The 18,443-nt window shown below is 36.5% G+C and overlaps 1 long non-coding RNA gene across 2 annotated transcripts in view; it reads left to right on the top strand.

Annotated features, from left to right (window-relative positions):
- The window catches only part of LOC138708628 (uncharacterized), a 65,782-nt gene that overhangs the window by 21,338 nt on the left and 26,001 nt on the right, over positions 1-18,443 (top strand). For both annotated transcript variants that reach the window (XR_011334734.1, XR_011334733.1), the window contains one exon: positions 8,904-9,076. This is a non-coding gene — a long non-coding RNA (uncharacterized lncRNA). The remainder of the gene's footprint in view (positions 1-8,903; positions 9,077-18,443) is intronic.

The raw sequence follows: 18,443 nt of genomic DNA, 5'->3' as shown, positions 1-18,443 counted from the left end.
GACGCAGATCTAACCATCAACAATCTGTTATGTTGACTGTGTCATTCGAGTGCGGCCTGCAGTGAAGGTGACGTCATGCGCAGACTGAACGAAAACACGCACAGCTTGTCCCACACCTCTACTATGTTTCCACCATGGTTCTGCCGCATGCTTCTCGATCGGAATTTGCTGTCCTCGACAAAACTCCGACTTCCGCACTCTCTAGCATGTCAGGTTTCTTGCTCTTCACGCCTTCGTTCCTCGTACTAAATGAGTTTTCTTTCACTATCCCCATTATTTTATCCTTAAGCATTTTTCTTTTTTCTTCGCTTATATTTTCACCTATTCCAGATTTATTTAGACTGTCCAAACATAACTCTACGTCGAAAGTCTCGCCATTAATTTTTAACTTGTCCTTCACTAGCCTCGCGTAGTGACCGTTTGCCCTTGCCACTTTCAAAAAAAGCACTAACACTTTCCACCTGCATCTCACTTCATAATCAAAGTCACTATCGATGCTAATATTAGAGTCTTTTAACTCACTCTTTTTGCTCATTACACTATATATGTATATATTTCTTACTGTGTCCTTACACTATGTGTTTATCGACATACATGTAAATATAAATAATATATAAAATGTAAATAAAATATCATCTCGAGAAAAATCGAGAAATTCGAGCAAAAATACTATGCAAAATCGAAATGAGAACTAATCCACAAAAATGAAGGTCATTTTCGTTTTTAGCACCCCAAAATTAGTAAGAAATGACCAATTTTATCTCCGATAAAAATAATGTGAGAAGGAGGTTGTTGCACTTGTCCCCTTTGCACGGCATTCCACTTCACTCACTATTTTACACTCAAACTTTTGCTTCAGTACCTAGCTAAATCTGTCGCATGGTGTGTGTTCTTCAATTATGAATCATTTTACTCAATTGTATTAACAGTTCTGGTTGTTGCAAAATATAGATTTGTTATTCTTTACGTTGGTTCTTGTTTTTGGCTCATGTCGAACAGGGATTTGTGTTTAAAAACATAATCAATTAATATCTGGTCTTCATTTGTGGAGAAAGTGCAGAAAGATTTCTATTTTACCGCCATTATGATATGTATAATGTGTAGATCACATGATATTAAATTATTTAGTTCATGATTTTGGCCTTAGAAATGGATTATTGGAGACGATCAGCAGGCATTGCAAGAAAAGATAGAATTAGGAACGATATAATCGGAGAGAAAATGCAAGTTAAGAATGATATTGTAGAGGATATTTTCACAAAACAACTAATATGGTATGGGCATATGATGCGAATGAATACGGAAAGATTACCAAGGTTGGCATTTGATTGGACCCCATCAAGAAGGAGGAAAAGAGGAAGGCCTATGACAACATGGAAAAGGGCATAGGAGAAGACCTATGGAGAGATAGAGGGGAGTGGTACCTTGCAGTGCGACACATTTATCAGTGACTGTAAATTAATATTTGGCTGTCAGAAAATGTCAAAAGGCATTGTAAACTGCCTAATATATATAGTTCATAACCTACTGTAATTTTACAATTGGTTTCTCGGCGATGATCGCCAAGTTTTTGATTCGAAGGCAAACTCCGACGATGTTCGTCCATCCCAGCGATGTTCGTTGACGTTCATGGCTGTAAAGAAACCATGCACATTCAAATCAACGGGACAGAATCCCAGCGAAGATCGTCGGCGAAGATCACAGTAGACAAACCGTTGCTTAAATGTAGTATGATAAAAACTGTGAAATTTCAACTGTCTACTTTCACTTGTTCCGGAGAAAATGGGGACACATCCAAAGAAAATAAATGTAATTTTTTTAAACCCAAATACACAGTCGAACATGTGAGAAGAACTGTGTTTTCTTAACTGCACCGTCGCACAGTGGTCCGGATCGCTAAAAAGCCGGACAAAAGTCATTTTTCGAACTTCATATTAAAAACACAAAATTACCTCACTAATAATCCTCAATAGTCATTCTAATAAGATCAAGTGTTTTTCGAAGAATACTTGAAAGGTTCTGGTCAATACTTACGGGCAAAAGTGACACAAATCTTTCCTGATTAATTCTGCATTTTTATAAGTGATTTCTGAACATTGTGTATACCTTAATTATGCAAAGTAAAATGCTAAGTATATTTTTTGTGAAGGTATTATGATCTTATGTATTAGGAACAATTACAGTTTTCAGTACTTTTTGTTTCTAAGTACTGATAATAAATCAAGTTTCTATTGCTCTTGTTTTGGGCAAAAAAACTAAATTGTTTTAGTGTTTTAAAAAAATGTTCACCAATGTACACTGTGAAACTTACATAATGTATATTGGTAGGCATTTATAAGTTTGTCACTGAAGGTTGTTTTTTTTTTTTTAAGGCTTCTCCACTTTATAAGCGGTTGCCTTGGATTCCCTTTTTCCATTCTTCTCTGTTATTCAAGGATCCATCTTCCAGGCCTCTAGCTCTCATTGCTTCTATAATTCTCCCCCTCCGCATATATCTAGGCCGTCCTCATTTTCTTCTTCCAGGTGGAGACCAATTCAATACTTTCTTGGGCCACCTCTCGTCTGACATCCGTTGCACGTGTCCAAACCATTGTAGTTGTCTTCGTTCCATACGGTCATCTGCAAAACCCTGCAACTCTGCGAATTATGACCTCTGAATTATATCAGTGAGCCTGGTCCGTCAACACGTGTCGCGCCGTACGCACTTACCGAGAGTTATGTTTGATTACTTAAAAGACTGAGGAGAGATTTGTTGGAAGTAAACAACAAAGGCCCTTAATTTTTTCCATATTCAGAGGACTTTTGTTGATTTCAGGTCATTGTATAATGTGTGCATAATGTAGTGTATAAAAATGAATTTGTGTTAGTTGCGAAGAAATTTACAAGAAAATTAAAGAAAAGGGTAATAAGATTCTTGTGCAACATAAAGAATATGTTGTGTAATATATAAAGAATAAATGTGAATTAAATTTGGACAGTCATAGCACAAAGTCACTAGAAAGTGTAATAAGAATGTGGTTTTTTCTTCAATATTATCAGCGTTAGAACAAAATTAGTCACCGCAACGAAACCACGTATCTTCGTAAAAATTCAGACTGATTATAACGAGAAAGTTAGTTACCATTTACAGACATTTCTTCTACTTCTTATTCTTCTGAAAAGTGTTATCAATGATAGCAAGTATAATAATAATAATAATAATAATAATAATAGTAATAATAATAATAGTAATAATAAAAATAATAATAATAATAATAATAATAATAATAAAATGGCTTTATTTAACCTGGCAGAGTTAAGGCCGTAAGGCCTTCTCTTACACTCAGCCAGGATTTTTCAAAATGTCAATAGGCCTACTGTATGCCACCCAAGTAGGCCTGCATGGGTCTGTAATTGTGCCGGCAGCTCAGTTATTTTATCGGTTGCAGAATTATTAGATGATGCCACTGAATCTAAAAACTAAGATGTGACAACATTTCGGGAAGTTTTATTCGAAGAATTTTAAAACGAGACGACAATTTAGACCTCTTTATCAGATTAATGTTGACTTCTGACCCATTAATTTCCAGTTTGAATAAACCACCAAAAGAAAATAAAAATTAAATATATCTTCGGAAGTGCTTGGTCTTTTGGTAATATCCGAAGAAGAGAAGGGGAAGATGACGAATTTGAAACATCAGCTTGCGGGGACGAGTGACAGGCTGGAGATCTAAGTTCCTCTTGAAATTCTTTACTTTATCACGTAAGAATATTTTGTCTTCCTTTTTCAAATTCGAATCACTCTTGGTGTAATAATCATGATGAAGATCTGGAACACATTCTTCTATACTGTCCATCCATAAACCTCAAAAGAAGTAAATTAAAATCATCAGAACCAGTTGCAGAAGACACAGCCCTGCAGTATATATTGACTACACCCCACCTCTGGCTACTAGCAACAGGCATCTATAATGAACACCGATCAAAATACCCCTCATTTCTCATGAAAAGAAAAACTGAAAAGACTACAGTGGACTATAGTGGACTTTATGTTATCAGCAAACAGCTGGATACATTACGAAGATTGACTGATTGATTGGTGTTTGAATTGCGACCTTCAAACAGTTCTGTATTTCAACTTGTCTGCATTTACAACAATGAAACTACTCAGTGCATCCAAGGCACACTTCTCAGATGCAAATGCTCAACACCTTTGTAAGTATCAAAATGCATACTTTATTTCTGCTTAGCCATAAACTTCATAGCAAAATGTATAAACATGTAGATATTCTAATATAATTTAGCACAATAATATAATGGAATTTACAAGTGTGCAAGTTCATACAAGTTATATTACCAGCAGTATTAAATGGTACGTAACATTTTGGATACCCCTACAAAACTATGAAAATACTAACGGATTATTTATGTTACTAAATGTAAGAATGTACTCACCCACAAAAATACAATCCTTAATTGAATTTCGATTATAACTTATACAGGTTATATATAATTTTAAACTTGTGGATTACATAACTTATGTAACTTTTCAACCCTTATATTAGGGGTTGCTGATGAAATCGTGTACATAAAATGACTATAATTATTGCATTTATCGAGTTTTGCAATAAAATAACAGCAGTGTGATAAAAATATCTAATTTGGCCCTTATTAATGAACGCATAATTATCTCACCCCTCAAGAGGGGTAGTTATTCATTTCCAAATGACATCAAAATTTGCACACGTTAGATACATGTTATTAGTAATAAGTGTACCAAATTTCAAGTTAATATGGGCACTGGAAAAGAAGTTATTACTTTTGTCCGGGTTTTAAGCGATTCGGACCACTGAGCGTCGCAACATTAAGCTTCATCTCCTAACTGTTATGAAAACGCAGCCAACATAGTAAGAATGAAGTTTCAAATACAAAATTAAGTAAAGATTTATGATTTTTTTACTGATAAGTAACAAGTATACAGTACATACTTGCATCATAAAATGTACGTTAGATCAATCTTCAGAAAACTTAAAAATACGTTTGAAATATAAAATATGAAAACGACAGAATTTAAATTCCCTTGCAGCCGGTTAACTACATTTTAAAGTCAGATCGGAAGTTCTCAACCCAAGTACTATCAGTTTCCTTATCTACAGCTTCTATTCACTGACGCTAGTTCCATTTTTTCATTCTCTATGGAATTCGTGTTCATCGCTCAACGCGTAACAGTGCCGTCTTCAACAATGCAAATGACATATTGGACCGCCATTATGATTTTTGGTTTCAATTAAAGCAAGCAAAGATAGCGTTTTATGGAGAATATGTGTATTGTGGAACTCGGTTCGATTCCCATGGGGCAACTAGGATGAATCACTTCCCACCGAGGTAAGGTTTCTTAGTTATAGTAAGATTTCTGTTTGAAAACTGCACCAATAAGTGCGGAATAAAAACATTTACGTTTTGTAGCGTCTATGACAGTTTTAGGAATAAATTTAATGTGTGTACTGGGGGCTTAGAGTTAAGATTCGACTAGACAGGTACATTTAAAACACTACCGAACGCGCGACGCTATTTAAAAATTACTGAGGACAATGAGGTGTTATGGTTTTAATACATTACATTGTTTTATGACCATCCTTCCTTCTCAATAAATACAAACAAAATAAATCGTATAATGCTATGCTTATGAAAGTTTGGAATTCTGTGAATGGTAAATTATATTTAAATACTATCTTAAATTTGGAGAACACTGCAAAATGTATAGCTACAAAGTCACGAACATACGAATCAATAAAAACATGAGACACCACCAATAATAATTAGGCCTATTATGATATAATCGTAATATTAAATAAGTAATAATTATTATATTTAATTATTATTAATGTCATTAATACTATTTAAGATCTAAAAAGCATGAAACATAATAATAATTATTATTATATAATCGTAATATTACAAAATAAATATTAATAATTGTATTTTATTATTATTAATATCGTTAATACTATTAAAGGTCTAAAAAATAATAATATTTATAGTTTCATAACTTATCTGGATTCTTTGCGTATTTATCCATGAAAATAGATTAACGAAATAAGGTAAATGCAGAAGTAGAAATGAGGCTACAGCTTTCCGCCCTAAAAGCAGATAATTATACAAAAAAATGTGTACCCTTTAAAAAGGAACGTAATTATTCAGCCCACCCACAGAACAATTGAGGACTGGTGACCGATGAAAGTGCCGCGAAGGAAAAGTTTGGGGATCTTGCCAATTTCCCATAATTTGCACCTCATCATTAGCTAAGTCTTACCACAAAAATTATACTAAACCAGATGGAACTAGCATTTTCCACGTTCACCAGGTTACAAAGCACGGCACACAGGCTACAATCGTTCCAAGCGAAGAAGCGGAAATTGAGATTTGTGACACTTTCCGTCGTTTGTCATATTCAGTCCTCAATTGACTACTAGATTTTATATAATAACGTGTGTGAATAAATACTATCAAAACATATTAACATTTATATAGCTGGTGAGGATTATTTTCTTTTTTATTCTTTTAAAAATCTTACAAAGTTAATAGTAGGCTTACTGATTACAGCGAATGTGCACTTTAAACTGTATTGAAAATGCGAGTTTTTGACCATTCATTCATTCATTCATTCATTCATTCATTCATTCATTCGTTTTACCTTTAGGGAGGCCGAGACGTAGATGGGAGGATAATATTAAAATGGATTTGAGGGAGGTGGGGTATGATGATAGAGACTGGATTAAACTTGCACAGGATAGGGACCGCTGGCGGGCTTATGTGAGGACGGCAATGAACCTTCGGGTTTCTTAAAAGCCATTTGTAAGTAAGTAAGTATTCATTCGTTTAGTGTTCTCCCCAAGGGCAGGTCTTTCACTGCAAACCCAGCTTTCTCCAGTCTTTCCTATTTTCTGACTTCCTCTTTGTTTCCTCATATGACCCATATATCTTAATGTCGTCTATCATCTGATATCTTCTTATACCCCGGTCTCTTCTCCCGTTCACCATTCCTTCCAGTGCATCCTTCAGTAGGCAGTTTCTTCTCAGACAGTGACCCACCAATTCCTTTTACTATTCTTGATCAGTTTCAGCTTCATTATTTCTTCACCCACTCTTTCCAACACAGCTTCATTTCTTATTCTCTTTGTCTACTTCACACGTTCCATTCTTTTCCATATCCACATTTCAAATGCTTCTATTCGCTTCTCTTCACTTCGTCGTAATGCCATGTTTCTGCCCCATGCAATGTTACACACCATACAAAGCACTTCACTAGTCTCTTCCTTAGTTCTTTTTTTCAGAGGTCCCTAGAAGATGCTCCTTTTTCTATTAAAAGCTTCCTTAGCCATTGCTATCCTCCTTTTCACTTCGTGGCAGCAGCTCATGTTATTGCTTATATAGTACACCCCAAGTATTTGAAGATATTCTCTTGCTCTACTGCCTCAATTAGAAATCGGAAGTTTCCCTTCTTTATCTTTCTTCCTATGACATGGTCTTCGTCTTATTTGCATTTCAAAATATCCATATTTTTCTTCTTGTCTAATCTAGTATAGCCAGCAGTTCTTCTTAAAAACTCCATTTCATTGGCAATGATTCGGTGTTCGTCACATTTACGTATGGTCCTCAGCCTGTCCATAGGCTAAAGGTGGCAACCCCACCACTAGACTTGCTTTCATCTCTATTTGTACAACATAAGTTAAAATACTAATTTTTACAAAATTGCAATGTAATAATAATAGCAATAACAATAACAATTACTTACTTACTTATGGCTTTTAAGGAACCCGCAGGTTCATTGCCGCCCTCACATAAGTCCACCATCGGTCCCTATCCTGTGCAAGATTAATTCAGTCTCTATCATCATATCCAACGTCCCTCAAATCCATTTTAATAAATACCCTCCCATATACGTCTCGGCCTCCCCAAAGGTCTTTTTCCCTCCGGTCTCCCAACTAACACTGTATATGCATTTCTGGATTCGCCCATACGTATAACATGCCCTGCCCATCTCAAATGTCTCGATTTAATGTTCCTAATTATGTCAGATGAAGAATACAATGCGTGCAGTTCTGCGTTGTGTAACTTTCTCCATTTTCTTCTCACTTCATCCCTCTTAGCCCATAATAATAATAATAATAATAATAATAATAATAATAATAATAATAATAATAATAATAAAAATTGTATTTTTGCGAGTGTTGTAAAGGACGAGCATTTTCCCTAGGCCAAAAAATAAAATACAAATTAAGGAAAAATTACTATTTTACCGTGGACCTACTGAAGCTGTTCATTTTAATTCCTAAGGTTATTCTAGTGGTTAAGAAAACAAAGTGCCATGCAATAGCGTTTCTGTGCTCATCATTTATTCACTTTTTTCTCCTGTGTTTCTTAAAATAATATTTATGTTCCACCTTAATTTTTTATTTGTTTTTGCTTACAACGTAAACAATGATGCACAATTAGGCCAACACAAAGAATTATCTTGATAGGTTAGGCCTACACAATCCACGCTATTGAAATTGGATTGGATTGATTTATTAAGTGCAGTATCCAAGACTGATTTAGAAACAGGTTAATGGAATTATTCTTGCACCAAATATATGCGTCATCAACTAAAATTATCATATTCTATTATTTATATACAAGTTAAATCCGGAAACATGTTGAAGGATTTATTCTTGTACAAAGACGGATGCTACATGGACCAAATAAGGGCTATCATGTTTTTTTTATGTAATTATTTCATAAAGTTTGTTCCAGCACTGTTCAGAATCGATTCTGAACTGCCTACTTATGCGTAGTATAGGATTAAATTTCACAACACTTGTTCCATTTAAGATATGTTGAGTGTTACTCCATTACCATCATGTGCTTCTTTGCCATGAAAACAGGAAGTCACTGCAGCAGACTGGGCAGGAGTAGTGACTGACGTCAAAAGAAGAGGCATGGACGAAAGAGGGAATATTGGATGAGTGTGTCGAGGAAGTAATTAACTCCCTCAGTTCCGTTGATTCCAGCTCTGAAGATCACGGACTCATCACTTGGTGCAGCCCCTTACCATAATGTGAGTAACTATAATCACTATTGAGTGTTTTGACACTGCAGTCGCACATTAAAATTTAAGTAGTCGCGTGTTATATGTTGGTTTGTATTATTTTTACGCTGTTGCCCAGCTTATCAGTACCTTCCTTAAAGGTGTCGGCAATACGACTACATGATAACTTCCAGTTTATCACTGTCATTTGTTGCGTTAATTTAAATTTTCTAGGCTTGGGGTTCTGTTGACCCCACGCGACTACTAATATCATAAATTAGTCCACAAGTAGTATAGTATTATTTTTGTGATTCTATACGTGAAATCTCTTACTCTAGAAGATTATGGCAAGTAATGATGCATATGAGTCAGAGTATTTACATACAGTAGAGATTAATTAAAATGTGTCTCAGTGAAACATACAGTAGAGTCCGTATAGGTCAGTTTCTATCTGATGCTTTTCCAATTCACTGCGGGCTAAAGCAGGGAGATGCACTATCACCTTTACTTTTTAACTTCGCTCTAGAATATGCCATTAGGAAAGTTCAGGATAACAGGCAGGGTTTGGAATTGAACGGGTTACATCAGCTTCTTGTCTATGCGGATGACGTGAATATGTTAGGAGAAAATCCACAAACGATTAGGGAAAACACGGAAATTTTACTTGAAGCAAGTAAAGCGATCGGTTTGGAAGTAAATCCCGAAAAGACAAAGTATATGATTATGTCTCGTGACCAGAATATTGTACGAAATAGAAATATAAAAATTGGAAATTTATCCTTCGAAGGGGTGGAAAAATTCAAATATCTTGGAGCAACAGTAACAAATATAAATGACACTCGGGAGGAAAATAAACGCAGAATAAATATGGGAAATGCGTGTTATTATTCGGTTGAGAAGCTTTTATCATCTAAGTTAGTCTGCTGTCAAAAAATCTGAAAGTTAGAATTTATAAAACAGTTATATTACCGGTTGTTCTGTATGGTTGTGAAACTTGGACTCTCACTCTGAGAGAGGAACAAAGGTTAAGGGTGTTTGAGAATAAGGTGCTTAGGAAAATATTTGGGGCTAAGCGGGATGAAGTTACAGGATAATGGAGAAAGTTACACAACGCAGAACTGTACGCATTGTATTCTTCACCTGACATAATTAGGAACATTAAATCCAGACGTTTGAGATGGGCAGGGCATGTAACACGTATGGGCGAATCAAGAAATGTATATAGAGTGTTAGTTGGGAGACCGGAGGGAAAATGACCTTTAGGGAGGCCGAGACGTAGATGGGAGGATAATATTAAAATGGATTTGAGGGAGGTGGGATATGATGATAGAGACTGGATTAATCTTGCACAGGATAGGGACCGATGGCGGGCTTATGTGAGGGCGGCAATGAACCTTCGGGTTCCTTAGAAGCCATTTGTAAGTAATGTAAGTAAGAACCAGGATATTTCGTATTTTAATTCGTGTTTTTAATTGGGGGCCACTCTAACCCCCACGCGACTACTAATGTTACAAATCAGCCCACACGTATTACAGTGTATATACATGCAAATTATTACTTAAGAACATTTTGGCAAGTAATGACCCATAAGAGCTAGAAAGGTTACGTGGAACAATGAATTTTATATTTTAATTATTCGTATTTTTGCTTGGAGGTCACTTTGATAGTTCGCGAGTACTTAGATGTTGAACGAGGAGCTTCGTTTCAAATCGTATTAGGTACCGTAAAGTGGGGATATTTCGGACGCAGGGGTAACATCAGACGGTAATTCAATTTATCATATTTTATGTTGGTAACACCAGTTCACCAATGGGTCTTTAAAAATGTGCAGAAACATACGAACATAGTAAAAAGCGCGGAAAAGATGCTAAGAACTGGTGTTACCAACATAAAATATGATAAATTGAATTACCGTCCGATGTTACCCCTGCGTCCGAAATATCCCCACTTTACCGTACGTCCAACATACAATTTCTTTACACGAATGACGAAAAACTGAATTACTCGTAAACCGGACAAGTTTTCAATACACTACACAAAACCATTTTTAAGAATTTGTTTCACAGTTTACAAATATGGCGACTTGGAACCATTAAACTTCACAACATGAAAGATAAAGGAATAGAAAGTAACAAATTTAATTTCGTTCACTGGTGGACTTAATACGTGGTCATGAAATCACTGAACAATATGGATACAAATTATTTATCGGAAAATCTGCCGTCTTTATCTGCTTTGCTGATAACATAACTTTGATCAGTAAACAACAATGCTCAATGTGGCAGAGGGCAGTCTGCAGAGTTGGGTTAACAACTAATCCTTCAAACAGTAAAGCTTTAGAACTAAGGAAAGGGAATTTAACACAGGGAAAAATTACAACTTTACAAGGGTAAAAAATTGATTCAATAACAGATAAAAAATAGATATCTTGGCATTGATTTTACTGATGAAATTTCAATTGACAAACTTAGAATTTTTAAAAATCTAACATCTGATCTTAATGGCCTTGTACAAATAATATTACTTAAATCTGAGCAGAAATTAAAAATTATTAATGAATATGTGTGGCCTAGTCTCATATATCCCTTACAATGTGCACCTTTAAATCAATTATCCACCGGTTTCTTAAGAGATCTTGACAAAATAGAAGTGCTGTCAAAGAAATCACGATGTTGCCAGACGACACTCCAAATTCTTTGTTATATTCATCTAAAAAGTTCGTCGACTGGGTATACTGTGTGCGGAATGGGAAGCCAGTATACAGCATTTTAATATCTGTAATCGTCTTCAGCCCCTTCATGATCCACATTTACACCACATACGGAATCTTGAAGAAGAGAAAAATGCGACCCTTGGAAAATTTAATTTTACTAAGTCGTCTCTTTCTCCAAAGACAAGTGGGAGGGAACTTAGAGAAATTCTAAGAACGAGACCTTTCCAGGCTTGGCGTCAACTGCCACATAAAGGGAAAGGAGTGATTATGTATGCTGAGTGCCCTAAAGTTAATTCATGGATGTCCAAGCGCGTCTGGCCGCGAAACCAGGTGGCCCGGGTTCGATTCCCGGTCGGGGCAAGTTACCTGGTTGAGGTTTTTTCCGGGGTTTTCCCTCAACCCAATATGAGCAAATGCTGGGTAACTTTCGGTGCTGGACCTCGGACTCATTTCACCGGCATTAACACCTTCATCTCATTCAGACGCTAAATAACCGAAGATGTTGATAAAGCGTCGTAAAATAACCTACTTAAAAAAATCCAGCAAAAAACCTCTTTCAACATCTGAATACGTCAATGCGGTGAAGGTTGCTTGCAATCTTATTCCTGGAAGATCCGTTCCTGGCAGATCCTTTAATACAACCCGTTGTAGGCATACTGTCTGCAACGAGACAGAAACTATCGGTCAAGTATTGGGATTCTGCAGGAAAAGCGAGCTGCTACGGAACAACAGACATCACAGAGTGAGGACAAGTATTGCAGAAGTCCTAAGACACCTTGGTTGGGAGGTTCACGAAGAGGTTCATTGCATTTCGGCCGCAGATTCCAACAGGCGCGCGGACATCATAGCCATCGGCAGGGTTAAGGATAAGGCCATGATATTAGATCCAACCATCCGCTTTGAGAGAAACCTCTTACAAGCGGACGAGGTCAACAAGGAAAAACAAGAAGTACATGAACCATGCCTACCTTTCCTCTCTTCTAAATATAACATACCTGTGAATCAGTGGGTCGTCAAAGGTATGTTATTTGGAGCGAGAGGTTCCCTTCCACAGTCTACCTACAACTAGGCTATTAGTGAAATTAAAATTCCAAGTCTTGAAATACGAAACATTTTATTACAAATTCTTAGGGACTCTTTACATATCATTCAATATCATCTATATTTTCAAGAAAGATAATTTTGTCAATATGACATTTTGGCATCAAGCGCATCTCAAATCGAAATTTTAGTATTTTTTTTAATTAATCGATTAAAAAAACATAACTGTTCTATATTCTGATATTTGTGGTCACCCTCACTGGAGGGCTGATGATTTAATCAGTTCCTCCTCTGATGCACTTTTTTCCATTTTATCTTGACTTGCTACTTTCGTATATCAACTCTAGCCAAATGTGTAAGAAGTCTTTGCACATGTGTCCAAGATAAAGAAGCTGTAATGGCAGATAAATACAGTAGCGTGCAAATTAATCCGAACAACGTAATTACTTATGCAAAAACACTCAAACGGGATAAAAAAAAAAGGATCTAAGACATATCTCAGTAATCTATGTGGCCTCCCTTGTTCCTAATAACAGCTCTGAGACGATTTGGCATGGATTCCACTAATTTCCCACAAATATTCTTCATTTCTTCATCGCGAAACCATACACCAATGAGGGCAGAAATCATCATCTCCTTTGTAGAACAATCCATTTTTTGCATTCTTCTTTTGCAAATTGACCACAAGTTCTCAATGGGGTTGATGTCGGGTGAGTTGCCTGGCCAGGGGAGTACCTGAATATTCTTCTTGTTGAAGAATTCTATAGTTTTTCAAGACGTATGGCATGGTGCCAGGTCTTGTTGGAACACACCTCTGCCATCCGGAAATTATTTTTGCAGCTGGGGTACGATTCTGGTTTCCAATAAGTGAATATATTTGTCAGAATTCATCATTCCCTTGATAGGTATTAATGCTCCAGGCCCTTCATGTGTAAAACAACCCCAAAACATTACTTTAGGGGGGTAGTTGGGTGCTTGATGGAGATGAGCTACTGTTACTTTTTCGGATCCTTTCCGTACGTAAGAAACACGGTAGCCGTGGACCTCGAAATGAGACTCATCGGAAAAAGGTACATTCTTCCAGTCATTCACTGTCCAGTGTTGATGTAATTTTGCCCACATTAAGCGTTTTTTGCACATAACAGGGGTTAGCAGTTGCTTCTTAGTAGGCTTACGAGCCCTTCGTCCAGCTTCCAAAAGCCTACGCCGCACTGTTGTGACGTGAATATTCGCCCCAGTGGTAGCCATTAACTCGCGGGTTAAGTCGACAGCAGTTAGTCTAGGATTTAATTTACTTTTCCTGACAATGAAACGATCATCTGCAGGTGAAGTCTTCCTTTTCCGGCCACAGTTTCCTTTTTTCTGGGGTGTGATGGATCCAGTCTCCCTGCATCGTTTTATGATCGAATTAACAGTAGCCAAACCGATGTGACATTCTGCAGCAATTTGCCTCTGTGTCATAGAAGAATGTTCTGCTAATGTTATAATTTTAGACCGTTTTCGTGGAGTTGTATCCATTTGTGAAGACGACAGAACGTACACAGGATTGCAGTATTAAGTCTTCAACACAACTGAAATGCTTATAAGTACAAAACGACAGGCAAAATGTCACATATTATAAAAAAATAATAACGGCAGACCTTCAACAATGGAATTACACGTACTACAGATGTCAATTAAAGCTGTATGAGCAGCTGTGAGGCCAACAATGACAGAAAATGTAAAAATATGTCGTGTTCGGATTAATTTGCACGCTACTGTATGATCATTCTTTCACGGTATTATTCATTTCCTTGGGCTTACAGCCGCAAATGTAGCATTTTTGAAATTACATAACTATTAGGCCTACACGTTACACCTTGTTGTCTACTATTGTCATAAGGAATTTTAGATTATGTGTACTTGTGTCGTCTTTCAATTAATATCTGGTACCTAATTGTATTTCAAGGCTTCTCACTTCTCTCATATGTTTCTTTTTCGTGAAGCAGTTTAATAAGTTTTTGATGGTGTGGAAAAGAAGGCCTGATAGCCTTAACTCTATCAGAGTAAATAAATAAATGAATAAATAAATAAATAAATAAATAAATAAATAAATAAAATAAGTAAGTCTTGCAAAATCTGGCTGACAAAAGCCTTTACTTTTTTCATTCCATATCTTTTTCTTTTTTCTGAATTTTTAAAACATATTTGCAAATATACAGCTAATATTATGACCTTATATTTGAAAATAAATACAGGATTGCTACGACATGTTAGTTCAACTTCAAAATCTTAACAAAACAATTCGCATACAGTGGGCACAGTCCCGGCACATTGTGGGATCGAGGGCAACGAACTGGCAGATACACTTGCCAAGAAAGGCACAACAATAGGCTACAGCAAATGAAAACGACAAAATTTGTCAATGGCTTCAGTAAATCGCCTAATCAATTCTGAATTCTCACACTTTCATATTGAGGAAACAAAAATACATGCCGAAAACAAAAAATGGAACACCCTAATCTTGAACCCAGAAGTAATCCCACAAGCACCACGGAAAACTGCAGTTGTAGCCTTCGGGCTGATTGCTTGGCAAGCCACTTACATGAATTACAAATCGTGTCCCTGTGCAACAGTCAAGAGCCACTGCAATGCACTCTCTGCAGAAGACACTGTAGCCCAGAAGTATTGGAGAGCAAGAATGCTAATGACTTCGTTGCTAGATGCAAGGCATTGAAATAACAACATATTTAATTAAAAATATTTGCCTACGGAATTTCTGCTTATGCTACATTATTCACTTATATCTGAAGTCAGGAAATCGTTTCGGCAGAACTCATATCACTATACATTGCGGACGGGCGACGGCCAACTGATCTACTGCGTCCATTCATACTTCGTTCAAGTAACCTTTGCGAGGTTCATACGAACCGTGTCCTTGCACATTTATGTCCATTTTTATAGACTGTATGTCTAGATTACTGCAGTGTCGGATTTACGCCTAGGCAACCTAGGCAGTTGCCTAGGGCGGTAATTTCCAGAGGGGCGGAATTTTCTCTCCCTCTTTCTCTTTGTCTCTTTTTTTTTTTTTCCTTTTCATTTTAGAGTGAAATTTGTTTTTAAAATGCTTGTTGGTAAATCTTTTCGGAAGTTTGTTCTTGAACACCTTGTGGAAATTGGATACTGTCTTGTTATCGCATTGTCGTGGTCGTGGCGATAGTAAAAGGAAAGTGTGCAGCTGCATAATTATATTGTAATGCCGGTATCACGTTATTGTACTGTGAAACTGCTTAAATTTAACTGCTTGTATAAACAAGAATGCATTGTTGAAAATCAAATTGGATGTGTGTTTATTATATTATTGCTATGAATAGTAACTAGAACCCTCAGTTACTACTTGAACGCAGTATGAATGGACGCAGTAGATCAGTTGGCCGTCGCCCGTCCGCAACGAATAGTGATATGAGTTCTGCCGAAATATCGTCAACAATATTATTTAACCACTTTCCAGAATGTGCACTATATAATTCGATATGAAAGGTTTATTCCGCAAAAAGATTGGAGTTAATTTTTCAATTTACTTTATACTTCCTATCGAAGTAAGAAATACTCGTAATAATTATTATACCACAGACAAAACCCACAGTTTGCCTTTCACAAATTAATTTTGTTTCGACAATGATTAGGTTTGAATATATTCGTATTTATTTGCTTCGAGTCTGATATGCTTCGTCAGATCTACTTTGATGACGTCATGAATGCTTTCTCTGGGAAGAAAGTGAGAAGGAAATCGTTATAATTCATAAGTAAGACGCATGTATTTTGATTCCAGTAATTTATTCTTTTCTGAATTGTAACATTTCATTTAAAACTAATTTAAACTAAACATGACATATACAGGGACATCATTTTACTTTTACTTCAATTTTTATTGTACCTGAGTTTTTGAATGTACTTCACTCCCACCCTCTCTACTAGTAAATTTGCAACCGTCCTTCACACAGAACCAAGCTTATGAAGTCAAAGTCGCCTTACGGTCATAGTAAACACAAACAGTACTGAGTTAGTGGGTATAGTATGTTCCAGAAATATGTTCGCATTTTCCAGTGACGAAAGAGCTTTCAATATTGAATCATATTCTCGCACAGGTACTATCGTCCGTTTGCATACGTCGCATTCCGGTTTCCCTCACCCACTTCTGCTCGGCCCTCTGTAAAGGCTAGTGGCTGGGCTGTCTTAGATCTTTTCTGAAAACATTAATTTCTGTTAGAAATTGGACGTCTACGTAATATTATACAACTGTTTAAAATGATTTAAATAAAAGGGCCTCGTTAATTAAATGTCACGTGATTTCCCTCCTTTCTACGACCCAGCGACAAAACCACTTGGACGGACAGTAGATAGCTTGTTTGAGTAATTTTATCTTTCCGGATCGGGCAGAAGTGAGACAGACAGACAGTAGGTTATTTTACGACACTTTATCAACATCTCAGATTATTTAGCATCTAAATGAGATGAAGGTGATAATGCTGGTGAAATGAGTCCGGGGTCCACCACTAAAAGTTATCCAGCCTTTGCTCATATTGGGTTGAGGGAAAACCCCGGAATAAACTTCAACCAGGTAACTTGCCCCGACAGGGAATCGAACCCGGGCCACCTGGTTTCGCGGCTAAACGTGCTAGCCGTTACTCCACAGGTGTGAACGGCAGAAGTGAAGATTGTATTTACAGTATGTAAGGTACTCTTTTATAGAGTAGGTACAGAATTATTCCAACATCAGTTACTAGTACGAAGGACGAAACTGGTAATTTAAAATTAGGTACAATATTCTATAGTGCGATAATATGTTCAAAAGAACTGAAGCCTGTATCGAAATGAACGGCCACCATTTTCAAAAATATGTTTAAATGTCCATATTATGATTATTCTTGAATTTATCTTCATTCTCCATATTGTACGCGAATGTGCAATAGACAGTATAATGTACACTGCATAATGAATATGTCGGAATGGATAGCTCAGTTCATGAGTGAAAACACTTGTTGTTAATACTGTACTGAATTTTGATTAAAGAAAAACCTCATGAATATTATCAAACTCAAAATTGCGTTATTTCCTACTTTACGTAAATGGATGAACTACTTTTCTTCCCTCCTGTACCTAGTAAAATGATTTGTTTGTATTTTACGCCAGTATCATCGAACTCAGTGGAAAGGGGTAGCAAATAGTGTTTTCGGTTCTCAACCGTTAATCCAGAGGTATAGCCAGGTTAATATTAGAAATGTTAGTAAAAATAAAATGATATCCCTGTATAATAGCTGCTCATAAACTGTTTGTGGGAGTTGGAGGCGGTAAATTTTAGCACTGTCTAGGAGCTGCACTATACCTAAATCCGGCCCTTGGTTACTGTAGTCACGGTAGTGCAGAATAAGAAATGCATATGTGTATTATTTACAGTTAAGGCCGTAAGACACACCACCAGGCAAATTTGTACAAATTAATACAGTGTTTTCATCATCGTTGCAATTTTATAATGCTCAATGTTCTGTTTCATTGTTTACTGTGACTGTGAGAACGATTTGGTTATACCTATCTCGCTAAATTTATCCAGTCGTAGAAAGGAAAACCTTTGTTATTGTACAAATTCATACGGCAGGAATGGGC

This window comes from Periplaneta americana, chromosome 11 (assembly GCF_040183065.1).
Source record: "Periplaneta americana isolate PAMFEO1 chromosome 11, P.americana_PAMFEO1_priV1, whole genome shotgun sequence".
Taxonomy (NCBI): Eukaryota; Metazoa; Arthropoda; class Insecta; order Blattodea; family Blattidae; genus Periplaneta; species Periplaneta americana.
Note: the sequence above shows the minus strand (reverse complement) of the source record. Positions and strands in the feature narration are given on the sequence as shown.